Below are 15,524 nucleotides of genomic sequence, written 5' to 3' on the forward strand. Positions count from 1 at the left end.
CCCCCACCCCAGTCTCGGACGCGTCCACCTCCACTATGAACGCCAAAGAGGGGTCCGGATGAGCCAGCACGGGAGCGTCGGTAAACAGCTCCTTCAGAAGACTGAACGCTCTGTTCGCCTCTGCTGACCAGCGCAAGCACGCCGGACCCCCCTTCAGCAGTGAGGTAATGGGAGCAGCCACCTGATCAAAGGCCCGGATAAACCTCCGGTAGTAATTGGCAAACCCTAAGAACCGCTGCACCTCCTTTACCGTGGTCGGAGTCGGCCAATTACGCACAGCCTTAACGCGGTCACACTCCATCACCACCCCGAGGTGGAAATGCGATACCCCAGGAAGGAAACGGCTCGTTTGTAAAACACAATTTTCTCAGCCTTAACGTACAGGTCATTCTCCAGCAGTCGCCCAAGCACCTTGCGCACCAGGGAGACATGCGTGGCGCGTGTGGCGGAATAGATCAGGATGTCATCAATATACACCACCACCCCCTGCCCGTGCAGGTCCCTGAGAATCTCGTCGACAAAGGATTGAAACACGGCTGGAGCATTCTTTAACCCATACGGCATGACGAGGTACTCATAGTGACCCGATGTGGTACTAAACGCGGTTTTCCACTCGTCTACTCCCCGGATACGCACCAGATTGTACGCGCTCCTGAGATCCAGTTTCGTGAAAAAACGCGCTCCGTGAAATGATACCCCTGTCTCAGAGATTCCGTGACATATGTCTCCATGTCTTGTGACAATGGGTACACGTGACTCCTGGGAAGTGTATCGTTTACCTGGAGATTTATCACGCAATCCCCTCGTCGTAATCGGGTCGCCCTCTTTTTTACAGAAGGCGATAGCCAAATCGGCATATTCAGAGGGAATGCGCACAGTGGAAACCTGGTCTGGACTCTCCACCGTCTTCGCACCGATCGAAACTCCTTTACACCTGCCTGAACACTCCTCTGACCACCCTCTGAGAGCCCCCTGTCCCAACGAAATATCAGGATTGTGATTGGCCAGCCAGGGAATCCCCAGCACCACCGGAAACGCAGGCGAATCAATGAGGAAAAGACTAATCCGTTCCCCATGATCCCCTTACGTCACCATGTCCAGTGGAACCGTGGCCTCCCTGACCAGCCCTGACCCTAATGGTCGGCTATCTAAGGAGTGCACGGGGAAAGGTTGGTCCAACAACACCAGGGGAATCCCTAGCCTTAATGCGAGCCCACGATCCATAAAGTTTCTAGCTGCGCCTGAATCGACTAGCGCCTTATGCTGGAAAGAGGTAGAAAACTCAGGGAAAGTTATAAGTACAAACATATGACCAACATGGAGCTCTGGGTGAGGTTGGTGCTTACTCACCTGAGGTGAACGAGGAGTGCTCTGCCTGCCATCCCGATTTCCAGAGGAGCTCCTCCAGCACCGGTCGGCAGTGTGTCCTCTCCGACCACACCGGGTACAGGAGGAGCCTCCTCCTCCAGTTCCCCTCGATGCGGCCCCCCCTAGCTCCATAGGGATGGGAGCTGAAGGGCCTGGAGGTGGAACCAACAGGGCCCGGTCTGGACGCCCGCAGGCAGCCAGCAGGTTGTCGAGACGAATGGACATGTCAATAAATTCATCCAGGGAGAGGGTAGTGTCCCGACAGGCTAGCTCCCGGCGGACGTCCTCCCGGAGGCTGCAACGATAGTGGTCCATCAGGGCCCTGTCGTTCCACCCCGCTCCAGCAGCCAAGGTCCGGAACTCCAGAGCAAAGTCCTGTGCGCTCCTCGTCTCCTGCCGCAGGTGGAACAGCTGTTCACCCGCCGCCCGTCCTTCTGGTGGGTGGTCGAACATGGCCTGAACTCGGGGTAGTGATCCCTTGCCGAGTCTGGGCCATACCACACTGTGTTGGCCCACTCCAGGGCACGACCTGTTGAGCAGGAGACGAGGACGCTCACGCTCTCCTCTCCCGAGGGAGTCGGACGAACGGTAGCCAGGTACAAGTCCAGCTGCAGCAGGAACCCCTGGCACCCAGCCGCCGCTCCATCGTACTCCCTGGGGAGAGCCAGGCGTAGGGCCCCGGGTCCGGACGCCGGAGGAGGGGTAGCAGGTGGAGGGGAAAGAGGAGCTGGGGGTGCGGGATTCTGTCACGAATGCTAGGAGTGGTGGTAGGAGTCAGGTGCAGAAAGCAGAGGCTGGTACGACACGGTCGATGCCAACACAACAGGCGTGTGAATTAAATGACCAACCTATACACAACGGGCACACAGTCCGGAAAGAAAATAATCCAGGCAGATCGTCAGCACATCCAAAAAGCACACTGACGTAAAATAATCCCGCACAAACCTGGGCGGGCTATTAAATAAGAGACCAAAGATAACCCTGAAGGAGCTGCAAAGCTCCACACTGGAGATTGGAGTATCTGTCCATAGGACCACTTTAAGCAGCACACTCCACAGAGCTGGGCTTTATGGAAGAGTGGGCAGAAAATGCCATTGCTTAAAAAAAAAAAATAAGCAAACACATTTGGTGTTCACTAAAAGGCATGTGGGATACTCCCCAAACATATGGAAGAAGTTACTCTGATCAGATGAGACTGAAATGTAGCTTTTTGGCCATCAAGGAGAATGCTATGTCTGGTGCAAACCAAGCACTTCTCATCACCCCGAGAACACCATCCCCACTGTGAAGCATGGTGGTGGCAGCATCATTTTGTGGGGATGTTTGTCATTGGCAGGGACTGGGAAACTGGTCAGAATTGAAGGAATGATGGATGGCGCTAAATAAAGGGAAATTCTTGAGGGAATCTTTTTTCAGTCTTCCAGAGATTTGAGACTGGGATGGAGGTCCACCTTCCAGCAGGACAATGACCCTAAACATACTGCTAAAGCAACACTCATGTGGTTTAAGGTGAAACATTTAAATGTCTTGAAATGGCCTAGTCAAAGCCCAGACCTCAATCCAATTGAGAATCTGTGGTCTGACTTAAAGATTGCTGTACACCGGCGGAACCCATCCAACTTGAAGGAGCTGGAGCAGTTTTGCCTTGGAAAAATGGACAACAATCCCAGTGGGTAGATGTGCCAAGCTTATAGAGACATACCCCAAGAGACTTGCAGCTGTAATTTCTGCAAAAGGTAGCTCTACAAAGTATTAACTTTTGGGTGGGTGAATATTTACACACACTCAAGTTTTCAGTTTTTTGTCTTATTTCTTGTTTGTTTCACAATAAAAAAACATTTTTCATCTTCAAAGCGGTAGGCATGTTGTGTTAATCAAATGATACAAACCCCCAAAAAATCGATTTTAATTCCAGGTTGAAAGGTGACAAAATAGGAAAAATGCCAAGGGGTAAATACTTTCGCAAGCCACTGTATGAAACAAAGATTATTCACTTTATTTTTAATGAGATGTAATTTTGGATGAATCACACATTGTTAAATGTGGTGGCTGCAAGCTGTCTGTGTTTACATCTCTCTGAGTCCAATCACCAAAGACGGCTTTCAGTAGTGGGAGAGAGGTTACAAGGGAAAATTGTTGGGGAACTAGGTGAAGGTTCAGATCTCTTGGAGAGTTACCCTCCTGTAGCTTATCAACCAGCTAGATATTAGAATCAGCTGCACTAGATTAGGGTTGGAGAAAACCTACAAGACGGTAACTCTCCAGGAGAGATCAACAATGTTTCTAAAATGTGGACTATCTAACCCTGTACCTATACACTATCTAACCCTGTACCTATACACTATCTACGATCTAACCCTGTACCTATACATAATCTACTATCTAACCCTGTACCTATACACTATACACTATCTACTATCTAACCCTGTACCTATACACTATCTACTATCTAACCCTGTACCTATACAATATCTACCATCTAACCCTGTACCTATACACTATCTACCATCTAACCCTGTACCTATACAATATCTACCATCTAACCCTGTACCTATACACTATCTACCATCTAACCCTGTACCTATACAATATCTACCATCTAACCCTGTACCTATACACTATCTACCATCTAACCCTGTACCTATACACTATCTACCATCTAACCCTGTACCTATAAACTATCTACCATCTAACCCTGTACCTATACACTATCTACTATCTAACCCTGTACCTATACACTATCTAACCCTGTACCTATACACTATCTAACCCTGTACCTATACACTATCTACCATCTAACCCTGTACCTATACACTATCTAACCCTGTACCTATACACTATCTAACATCTAACCCTGTACCTATACACTATCTACCATCTAACCCTGTACCTATACACTATCTACTATATAACCCTGTACCTATACACTATCTACTATCTAACCCTGTACCTATACACTATCTAACCCTGTACCTATACACAATCTACTATCTAACCCTGTACTTATACACTATCTAACCCTGTACCTATACACTATCTACTATCTAACCCTGTACCTATACACTATCTAACCCTGTACCTATACACTATCTAACCCTGTACCTATACACTATCTACTATCTAACCCTGTACCTATACACTATCTAACCCTGTACCTATACAATATCTACCATCTAACCCTGTACCTATACACTATCTAACCCTGTACCTATACACTATCTAACCCTGTACCTATACACTATCTACTATCTAACCCTGTACCTATACACTATCTAACCCTGTACCTATACACTATCTAACCCTGTACCTATACAATATCTACCATCTAACCCTGTACCTATACACTATCTACCATCTAACCCTGTACCTATACACTATCTAACCCTGTACCTATACACTATCTACCATCTAACCCTGTACCTATACACTATCTACCATCTAACCCTGTTCCTATACACTATCTAACCCTGTACCTATACACTATCTACCATCTAACCCTGTACCTATACACTATCTAACCCTGTACCTATACACTATCTACTATCTAACCCTGTACCTATACACTATCTACTATCTAACCCTGTACCTATACACTATCTACCATCTAAACCTGTACCTATACACTATCTAACCCTGTACCTATACACTATCTACTATCTAACCCTGTACCTATACACTATCTAACCCTGTACCTATACACCATCTACTATCTAACCCTGTACCTATACACTATCTACTATCTAACCCTGTACCTATACACTATCTAACCCTGTACCTATACACTATCTAACCCTGTACCTATACACTATACACTATCTAACCCTGTACCTATACACTATCTAACCCTGTACCTATACACTATCTAACCCTGTACCTATACACTATCTACTATCTAACCCTGTACCTATACACTATCTAACCCTGTACCTATACACTATCTAACCCTGTACCTATACACTATCTAACCCTGTACCTATACACTATCTAACCCTGTACCTAAACACTATCTACCATCTAACCCTGTACCTATACACTATCTACTATCTAACCCTGTACCTATACACTATCTAACCCTGTACCTATACACTATCTAACCGTATACACGATCTACTATCTAACCCTGTACCTATACACTATCTACTATCTAACCCTGTACCTATACACTATCTAACCCTGTACCTATACACTATCTACCATCTAAACCTGTACCTATACACTATCTAACCCTGTACCTATACACTATCTACTATCTAACCCTGTACCTATACACTATCTAACCCTGTACCTATACACCATCTACTATCTAACCCTGTACCTATACACTATCTACTATCTAACCCTGTACCTATACACTATCTAACCCTGTACCTATACACTATCTACCCCTGTACCTATACACTATACACTATCTAACCCTGTACCTATACACTATCTAACCCTGTACCTATACACTATCTAACCCTGTACCTATACACTATCTACTATCTAACCCTGTACCTATACACTATCTAACCCTGTACCTATACACTATCTAACCCTGTACCTATACACTATCTAACCCTGTACCTAAACACTATCTACCATCTAACCCTGTACCTATACACTATCTACTATCTAACCCTGTACCTATACACTATCTAACCCTGTACCTATACACTATCTAACCCTATACACGATCTACTATCTAACCCTGTACCTATACACTATCTACTATCTAACCCTGTACCTATACACTATCTAACCCTGTACCTATACACTATCTACTATCTAACCCTGTACCTATACACTATCTACTATCTAACCCTGTACCTATACACTATCTAACCCTGTACCTATACACTATCTACCATCTAACCCTGTACCTATACACTATCTACTATCTAACCCTGTACCTATACACTATCTACTATCTAACCCTGTACCTATACACTATACACTATCTACCATCTAACCCTGTACCTATACACTATCTAACCCTGTACCTATACACTATCTAACCCTGTACCTATACACTATCTACTATCTAACCCTGTACCTATACACTATCTACCATCTAACCCTGTACCTATACACTATCTAACCCTGTACCTATACACTATCTAACCCTGTACCTATACACCATCTACTATCTAACCCTGTACCTATACACCATCTACTATCTAACCCTGTACCTATACACTATCTACCATCTAACCCTGTACCTATACACTATCTAACCCTGTACCTATACACTATCTAACCCTGTACCTATACACTATCTAACCCTGTACCTATACACTATCTACTATCTAACCCTGTACCTATACACTATCTACTATCTAACCCTGTACCTATACACTATCTAACCCTGTACCTATACACTATCTACTATCTAACCCTGTACCTATACACTATCTACCATCTAACCCTGTACCTAAACACTATCTAACCCTGTTCCTATACACTATCTACTATCTAACCCTGTACCTATACACTATCTAACCCTGTACCTATACACTATACACTATCTAACCCTGTACCTATACACTATCTAACCCTGTACCTATACACTATCTAACCCTGTACCTATACACTATCTACTATCTAACCCTGTACCTATACACTATCTAACCCTGTACCTATACACTATCTAACCCTGTACCTATACACTATCTAACCCTGTACCTAAACACTATCTACCATCTAACCCTGTACCTATACACTATCTACTATCTAACCCTGTACCTATACACTATCTAACCCTGTACCTATACACTATCTAACCCTATACACGATCTACTATCTAACCCTGTACCTATACACTATCTACTATCTAACCCTGTACCTATACACTATCTAACCCTGTACCTATACACTATCTACCATCTAAACCTGTACCTATACACTATCTAACCCTGTACCTATACACTATCTACTATCTAACCCTGTACCTATACACCATCTACTATCTAACCCTGTACCTATACACTATCTACTATCTAACCCTGTACCTATACACTATCTAACCCTGTACCTATACACTATCTAACCCTGTACCTATACACTATACACTATCTAACCCTGTACCTATACACTATCTAACCCTGTACCTATACACTATCTAACCCTGTACCTATACACTATCTACTATCTAACCCTGTACCTATACACTATCTAACCCTGTACCTATACACTATCTAACCCTGTACCTATACACTATCTAACCCTGTACCTAAACACTATCTACCATCTAACCCTGTACCTATACACTATCTACTATCTAACCCTGTACCTATACACTATCTAACCCTGTACCTATACACTATCTAACCCTATACACGATCTACTATCTAACCCTGTACCTATACACTATCTACTATCTAACCCTGTACCTATACACTATCTAACCCTGTACCTATACACTATCTACTATCTAACCCTGTACCTATACACTATCTACTATCTAACCCTGTACCTATACACTATCTAACCCTGTACCTATACACTATCTACCATCTAACCCTGTACCTATACACTATCTACTATCTAACCCTGTACCTATACACTATCTAACCGTATACACGATCTACTATCTAACCCTGTACCTATACACTATCTACTATCTAACCCTGTACCTATACACTATCTAACCCTGTACCTATACACTATCTACCATCTAAACCTGTACCTATACACTATCTAACCCTGTACCTATACACTATCTACTATCTAACCCTGTACCTATACACTATCTAACCCTGTACCTATACACCATCTACTATCTAACCCTGTACCTATACACTATCTACTATCTAACCCTGTACCTATACACTATCTAACCCTGTACCTATACACTATCTACCCCTGTACCTATACACTATACACTATCTAACCCTGTACCTATACACTATCTAACCCTGTACCTATACACTATCTAACCCTGTACCTATACACTATCTACTATCTAACCCTGTACCTATACACTATCTAACCCTGTACCTATACACTATCTAACCCTGTACCTAAACACTATCTACCATCTAACCCTGTACCTATACACTATCTACTATCTAACCCTGTACCTATACACTATCTAACCCTGTACCTATACACTATCTAACCCTATACACGATCTACTATCTAACCCTGTACCTATACACTATCTACTATCTAACCCTGTACCTATACACTATCTAACCCTGTACCTATACACTATCTACTATCTAACCCTGTACCTATACACTATCTACTATCTAACCCTGTACCTATACACTATCTAACCCTGTACCTATACACTATCTACCATCTAACCCTGTACCTATACACTATCTACTATCTAACCCTGTACCTATACACTATCTACTATCTAACCCTGTACCTATACACTATACACTATCTACCATCTAACCCTGTACCTATACACTATCTAACCCTGTACCTATACACTATCTAACCCTGTACCTATACACTATCTACTATCTAACCCTGTACCTATACACTATCTACCATCTAACCCTGTACCTATACACTATCTAACCCTGTACCTATACACTATCTAACCCTGTACCTATACACCATCTACTATCTAACCCTGTACCTATACACCATCTACTATCTAACCCTGTACCTATACACTATCTACCATCTAACCCTGTACCTATACACTATCTAACCCTGTACCTATACACTATCTAACCCTGTACCTATACACTATCTAACCCTGTACCTATACACTATCTACTATCTAACCCTGTACCTATACACTATCTACTATCTAACCCTGTACCTATACACTATCTAACCCTGTACCTATACACTATCTACTATCTAACCCTGTACCTATACACTATCTACCATCTAACCCTGTACCTAAACACTATCTAACCCTGTTCCTATACACTATCTACTATCTAACCCTGTACCTATACACTATCTAACCCTGTACCTATACACTATACACTATCTAACCCTGTACCTATACACTATCTAACCCTGTACCTATACACTATCTAACCCTGTACCTATACACTATCTACTATCTAACCCTGTACCTATACACTATCTAACCCTGTACCTATACACTATCTAACCCTGTACCTATACACTATCTAACCCTGTACCTAAACACTATCTACCATCTAACCCTGTACCTATACACTATCTACTATCTAACCCTGTACCTATACACTATCTAACCCTGTACCTATACACTATCTAACCCTATACACGATCTACTATCTAACCCTGTACCTATACACTATCTACTATCTAACCCTGTACCTATACACTATCTAACCCTGTACCTATACACTATCTACCATCTAAACCTGTACCTATACACTATCTAACCCTGTACCTATACACTATCTACTATCTAACCCTGTACCTATACACCATCTACTATCTAACCCTGTACCTATACACTATCTACTATCTAACCCTGTACCTATACACTATCTAACCCTGTACCTATACACTATCTAACCCTGTACCTATACACTATACACTATCTAACCCTGTACCTATACACTATCTAACCCTGTACCTATACACTATCTAACCCTGTACCTATACACTATCTACTATCTAACCCTGTACCTATACACTATCTAACCCTGTACCTATACACTATCTAACCCTGTACCTATACACTATCTAACCCTGTACCTAAACACTATCTACCATCTAACCCTGTACCTATACACTATCTACTATCTAACCCTGTACCTATACACTATCTAACCCTGTACCTATACACTATCTAACCCTATACACGATCTACTATCTAACCCTGTACCTATACACTATCTACTATCTAACCCTGTACCTATACACTATCTAACCCTGTACCTATACACTATCTACTATCTAACCCTGTACCTATACACTATCTACTATCTAACCCTGTACCTATACACTATCTAACCCTGTACCTATACACTATCTACCATCTAACCCTGTACCTATACACTATCTACTATCTAACCCTGTACCTATACACTATCTACTATCTAACCCTGTACCTATACACTATACACTATCTACCATCTAACCCTGTACCTATACACTATCTAACCCTGTACCTATACACTATCTAACCCTGTACCTATACACTATCTACTATCTAACCCTGTACCTATACACTATCTACCATCTAACCCTGTACCTATACACTATCTAACCCTGTACCTATACACTATCTAACCCTGTACCTATACACCATCTACTATCTAACCCTGTACCTATACACCATCTACTATCTAACCCTGTACCTATACACTATCTACCATCTAACCCTGTACCTATACACTATCTAACCCTGTACCTATACACTATCTAACCCTGTACCTATACACTATCTAACCCTGTACCTATACACTATCTACTATCTAACCCTGTACCTATACACTATCTACTATCTAACCCTGTACCTATACACTATCTAACCCTGTACCTATACACTATCTACTATCTAACCCTGTACCTATACACTATCTACCATCTAACCCTGTACCTAAACACTATCTAACCCTGTTCCTATACACTATCTACTATCTAACCCTGTACCTATACACTATCTAACCCTGTACCTATACACTATACACTATCTAACCCTGTACCTATACACTATCTAACCCTGTACCTATACACTATCTAACCCTGTACCTATACACTATCTACTATCTAACCCTGTACCTATACACTATCTAACCCTGTACCTATACACTATCTAACCCTGTACCTATACACTATCTAACCCTGTACCTAAACACTATCTACCATCTAACCCTGTACCTATACACTATCTACTATCTAACCCTGTACCTATACACTATCTAACCCTGTACCTATACACTATCTAACCCTATACACGATCTACTATCTAACCCTGTACCTATACACTATCTACTATCTAACCCTGTACCTATACACTATCTAACCCTGTACCTATACACTATCTACCATCTAAACCTGTACCTATACACTATCTAACCCTGTACCTATACACTATCTACTATCTAACCCTGTACCTATACACCATCTACTATCTAACCCTGTACCTATACACTATCTACTATCTAACCCTGTACCTATACACTATCTAACCCTGTACCTATACACTATCTAACCCTGTACCTATACACTATACACTATCTAACCCTGTACCTATACACTATCTAACCCTGTACCTATACACTATCTAACCCTGTACCTATACACTATCTACTATCTAACCCTGTACCTATACACTATCTAACCCTGTACCTATACACTATCTAACCCTGTACCTATACACTATCTAACCCTGTACCTAAACACTATCTACCATCTAACCCTGTACCTATACACTATCTACTATCTAACCCTGTACCTATACACTATCTAACCCTGTACCTATACACTATCTAACCCTATACACGATCTACTATCTAACCCTGTACCTATACACTATCTACTATCTAACCCTGTACCTATACACTATCTAACCCTGTACCTATACACTATCTACTATCTAACCCTGTACCTATACACTATCTACTATCTAACCCTGTACCTATACACTATCTAACCCTGTACCTATACACTATCTACCATCTAACCCTGTACCTATACACTATCTACTATCTAACCCTGTACCTATACACTATCTACTATCTAACCCTGTACCTATACACTATACACTATCTACCATCTAACCCTGTACCTATACACTATCTAACCCTGTACCTATACACTATCTAACCCTGTACCTATACACTATCTACTATCTAACCCTGTACCTATACACTATCTACCATCTAACCCTGTACCTATACACTATCTAACCCTGTACCTATACACTATCTAACCCTGTACCTATACACCATCTACTATCTAACCCTGTACCTATACACCATCTACTATCTAACCCTGTACCTATACACTATCTACCATCTAACCCTGTACCTATACACTATCTAACCCTGTACCTATACACTATCTAACCCTGTACCTATACACTATCTAACCCTGTACCTATACACTATCTACTATCTAACCCTGTACCTATACACTATCTACTATCTAACCCTGTACCTATACACTATCTACCATCTAACCCTGTACCTATACACTATCTAACCCTGTACCTATACACTATCTACTATCTAACCCTGTACCTATACACTATCTACCATCTAAACCTGTACCTATACACTATCTAACCCTGTACCTATACACTATCTACCATCTAAACCTGTACCTATACACTATCTAACCCTGTACCTATACACTATCTACTATCTAACCCTGTACCTATACACTATCTAACCCTGTACATATACACTATCTAACCCTGTACCTATACACCATCTACTATCTAACCCTGTACCTATACACTATCTACTATCTAACCCTGTACCTATACACTATCTAACCCTGTACCTATACACTATCTAACCCTGTACCTATACACTATCTAACCCTGTACCTATACACTATACACTATCTAACCCTGTACCTATACACTATTTAACCCTGTACCTATACACTATCTACTATCTAACCCTGTACCTATACACTATCTTACCCTGTACCTATACACTATCTAACCCTGTACCTATACACTATCTAACCCTGTACCTATACACTATCTAACCCTATACACGATCTACTATCTAACCCAGTACCTATACACTATCTACTATCTAACCCTGTACCTATACACTATCTAACCCTGTACCTATACACTATCTACTATCTAACCCTGTACCTATACACTATCTAACCCTGTACCTATACACTATCTACTATCTAACCCTGTACCTATACACTATCTAACCCTGTACCTATACACTATCTAACCCTATACACGATCTACTATCTAACCCTGTACCTATACACTATCTACTATCTAACCCTGTACCTATACACTATCTAACCCTGTACCTATACACTATCTACTATCTAACCCTGTACCTATACACTATCTACTATCTAACCCTGTACCTATACACTATCTAACCCTGTACCTATACACTATCTACCATCTAACCCTGTACCTATACACTATCTACTATCTAACCCTGTACCTATACACTATCTACCATCTAACCCTGTACCTATACACTATCTAACCCTGTACCTATACACTATCTAACCCTGTACCTATACACTATCTACTATCTAACCCTGTACCTATACACTATCTACCATCTAACCCTGTTCCTATACACTATCTAACCCTGTACCTATACACTATCTACCATCTAACCCTGTCCCTATACACTATCTAACCCTGTACCTATACACTATCTACTATCTAACCCTGTACCTATACACTATCTACTATCTAACCCTGTACCTATACACTATCTACCATCTAAACCTGTACCTATACACTATCTAACCCTGTACCTATACACTATCTACTATCTAACCCTGTACCTATACACTATCTAACCCTGTACCTATACACCATCTACTATCTAACCCTGTACCTATACACTATCTACTATCTAACCCTGTACCTATACACTATCTAACCCTGTACCTATACACTATCTAACCCTGTACCTATACACTATCTAACCCTGTACCTATACACTATACACTATCTAACCCTGTACCTATACACTATCTAACCCTGTACCTATACACTATCTAACCCTGTACCTATACACTATCTACTATCTAACCCTGTACCTATACACTATCTAACCCTGTACCTATACACTATCTAACCCTGTACCTATACACTATCTACTATCTAACCCTGTACCTATACACTATCTAACCCTGTACCTATACACTATCTAACCCTGTACCTATACACTATCTAACCCTGTACCTAAACACTATCTACCATCTAACCCTGTACCTATACACTATCTACTATCTAACCCTGTACCTATACACTATCTAACCCTGTACCTATACACTATCTAACCCTATACACGATCTACTATCTAACCCTGTACCTATACACTATCTACTATCTAACCCTGTACCTATACACTATCTAACCCTGTACCTATACACTATCTACTATCTAACCCTGTACCTATACACTATCTACTATCTAACCCTGTACCTATACACTATCTAACCCTGTACCTATACACTATCTACCATCTAACCCTGTACCTATACACTATCTACTATCTAACCCTGTACCTATACACTATCTACTATCTAACCCTGTACCTATACACTATACACTATCTACCATCTAACCCTGTACCTATACACTATCTAACCCTGTACCTATACACTATCTAACCCTGTACCTATACACTATCTACTATCTAACCCTGTACCTATACACTATCTACCATCTAACCCTGTACCTATACACTATCTAACCCTGTACCTATACACTATCTAACCCTGTACCTATACACCATCTACTATCTAACCCTGTACCTATACACCATCTACTATCTAACCCTGTACCTATACACTATCTACCATCTAACCCTGTACCTATACACTATCTAACCCTGTACCTATACACTATCTAACCCTGTACCTATACACTATCTAACCCTGTACCTATACACTATCTACTATCTAACCCTGTACCTATACACTATCTACTATCTAACCCTGTACCTATACACTATCTACCATCTAACCCTGTACCTATACACTATCTAACCCTGTACCTATACACTATCTACTATCTAACCCTGTACCTATACACTATCTACCATCTAAACCTGTACCTATACACTATCTAACCCTGTACCTATACACTATCTACCATCTAAACCTGTACCTATACACTATCTAACCCTGTACCTATACACTATCTAACCCTGTACCTATACACTATCTACTATCTAACCCTGTACCTATACACTATCTAACCCTGTACCTATACACTATCTAACCCTGTACCTATACACCATCTACTATCTAACCCTGTACCTATACACTATCTACTATCTAACCCTGTACCTATACACTATCTAACCCTGTACCTATACACTATCTAACCCTGTACCTATACACTATCTAACCCTGTACCTATACACTATACACTATCTAACCCTGTACCTATACACTATCTAACCCTGTACCTATACACTATCTACTATCTAAACCTGTACCTATACACTATCTTACCCTGTACCTATACACTATCTAACCCTGTACCTATACACTATCTAACCCTGTACCTATACACTATCTAA

This window comes from Salmo salar, chromosome 01 (assembly GCF_965601325.2).
Source record: "Salmo salar chromosome 01, fSalSal1, whole genome shotgun sequence".
In the NCBI taxonomy this organism is placed as follows: Eukaryota; Metazoa; Chordata; class Actinopteri; order Salmoniformes; family Salmonidae; genus Salmo; species Salmo salar.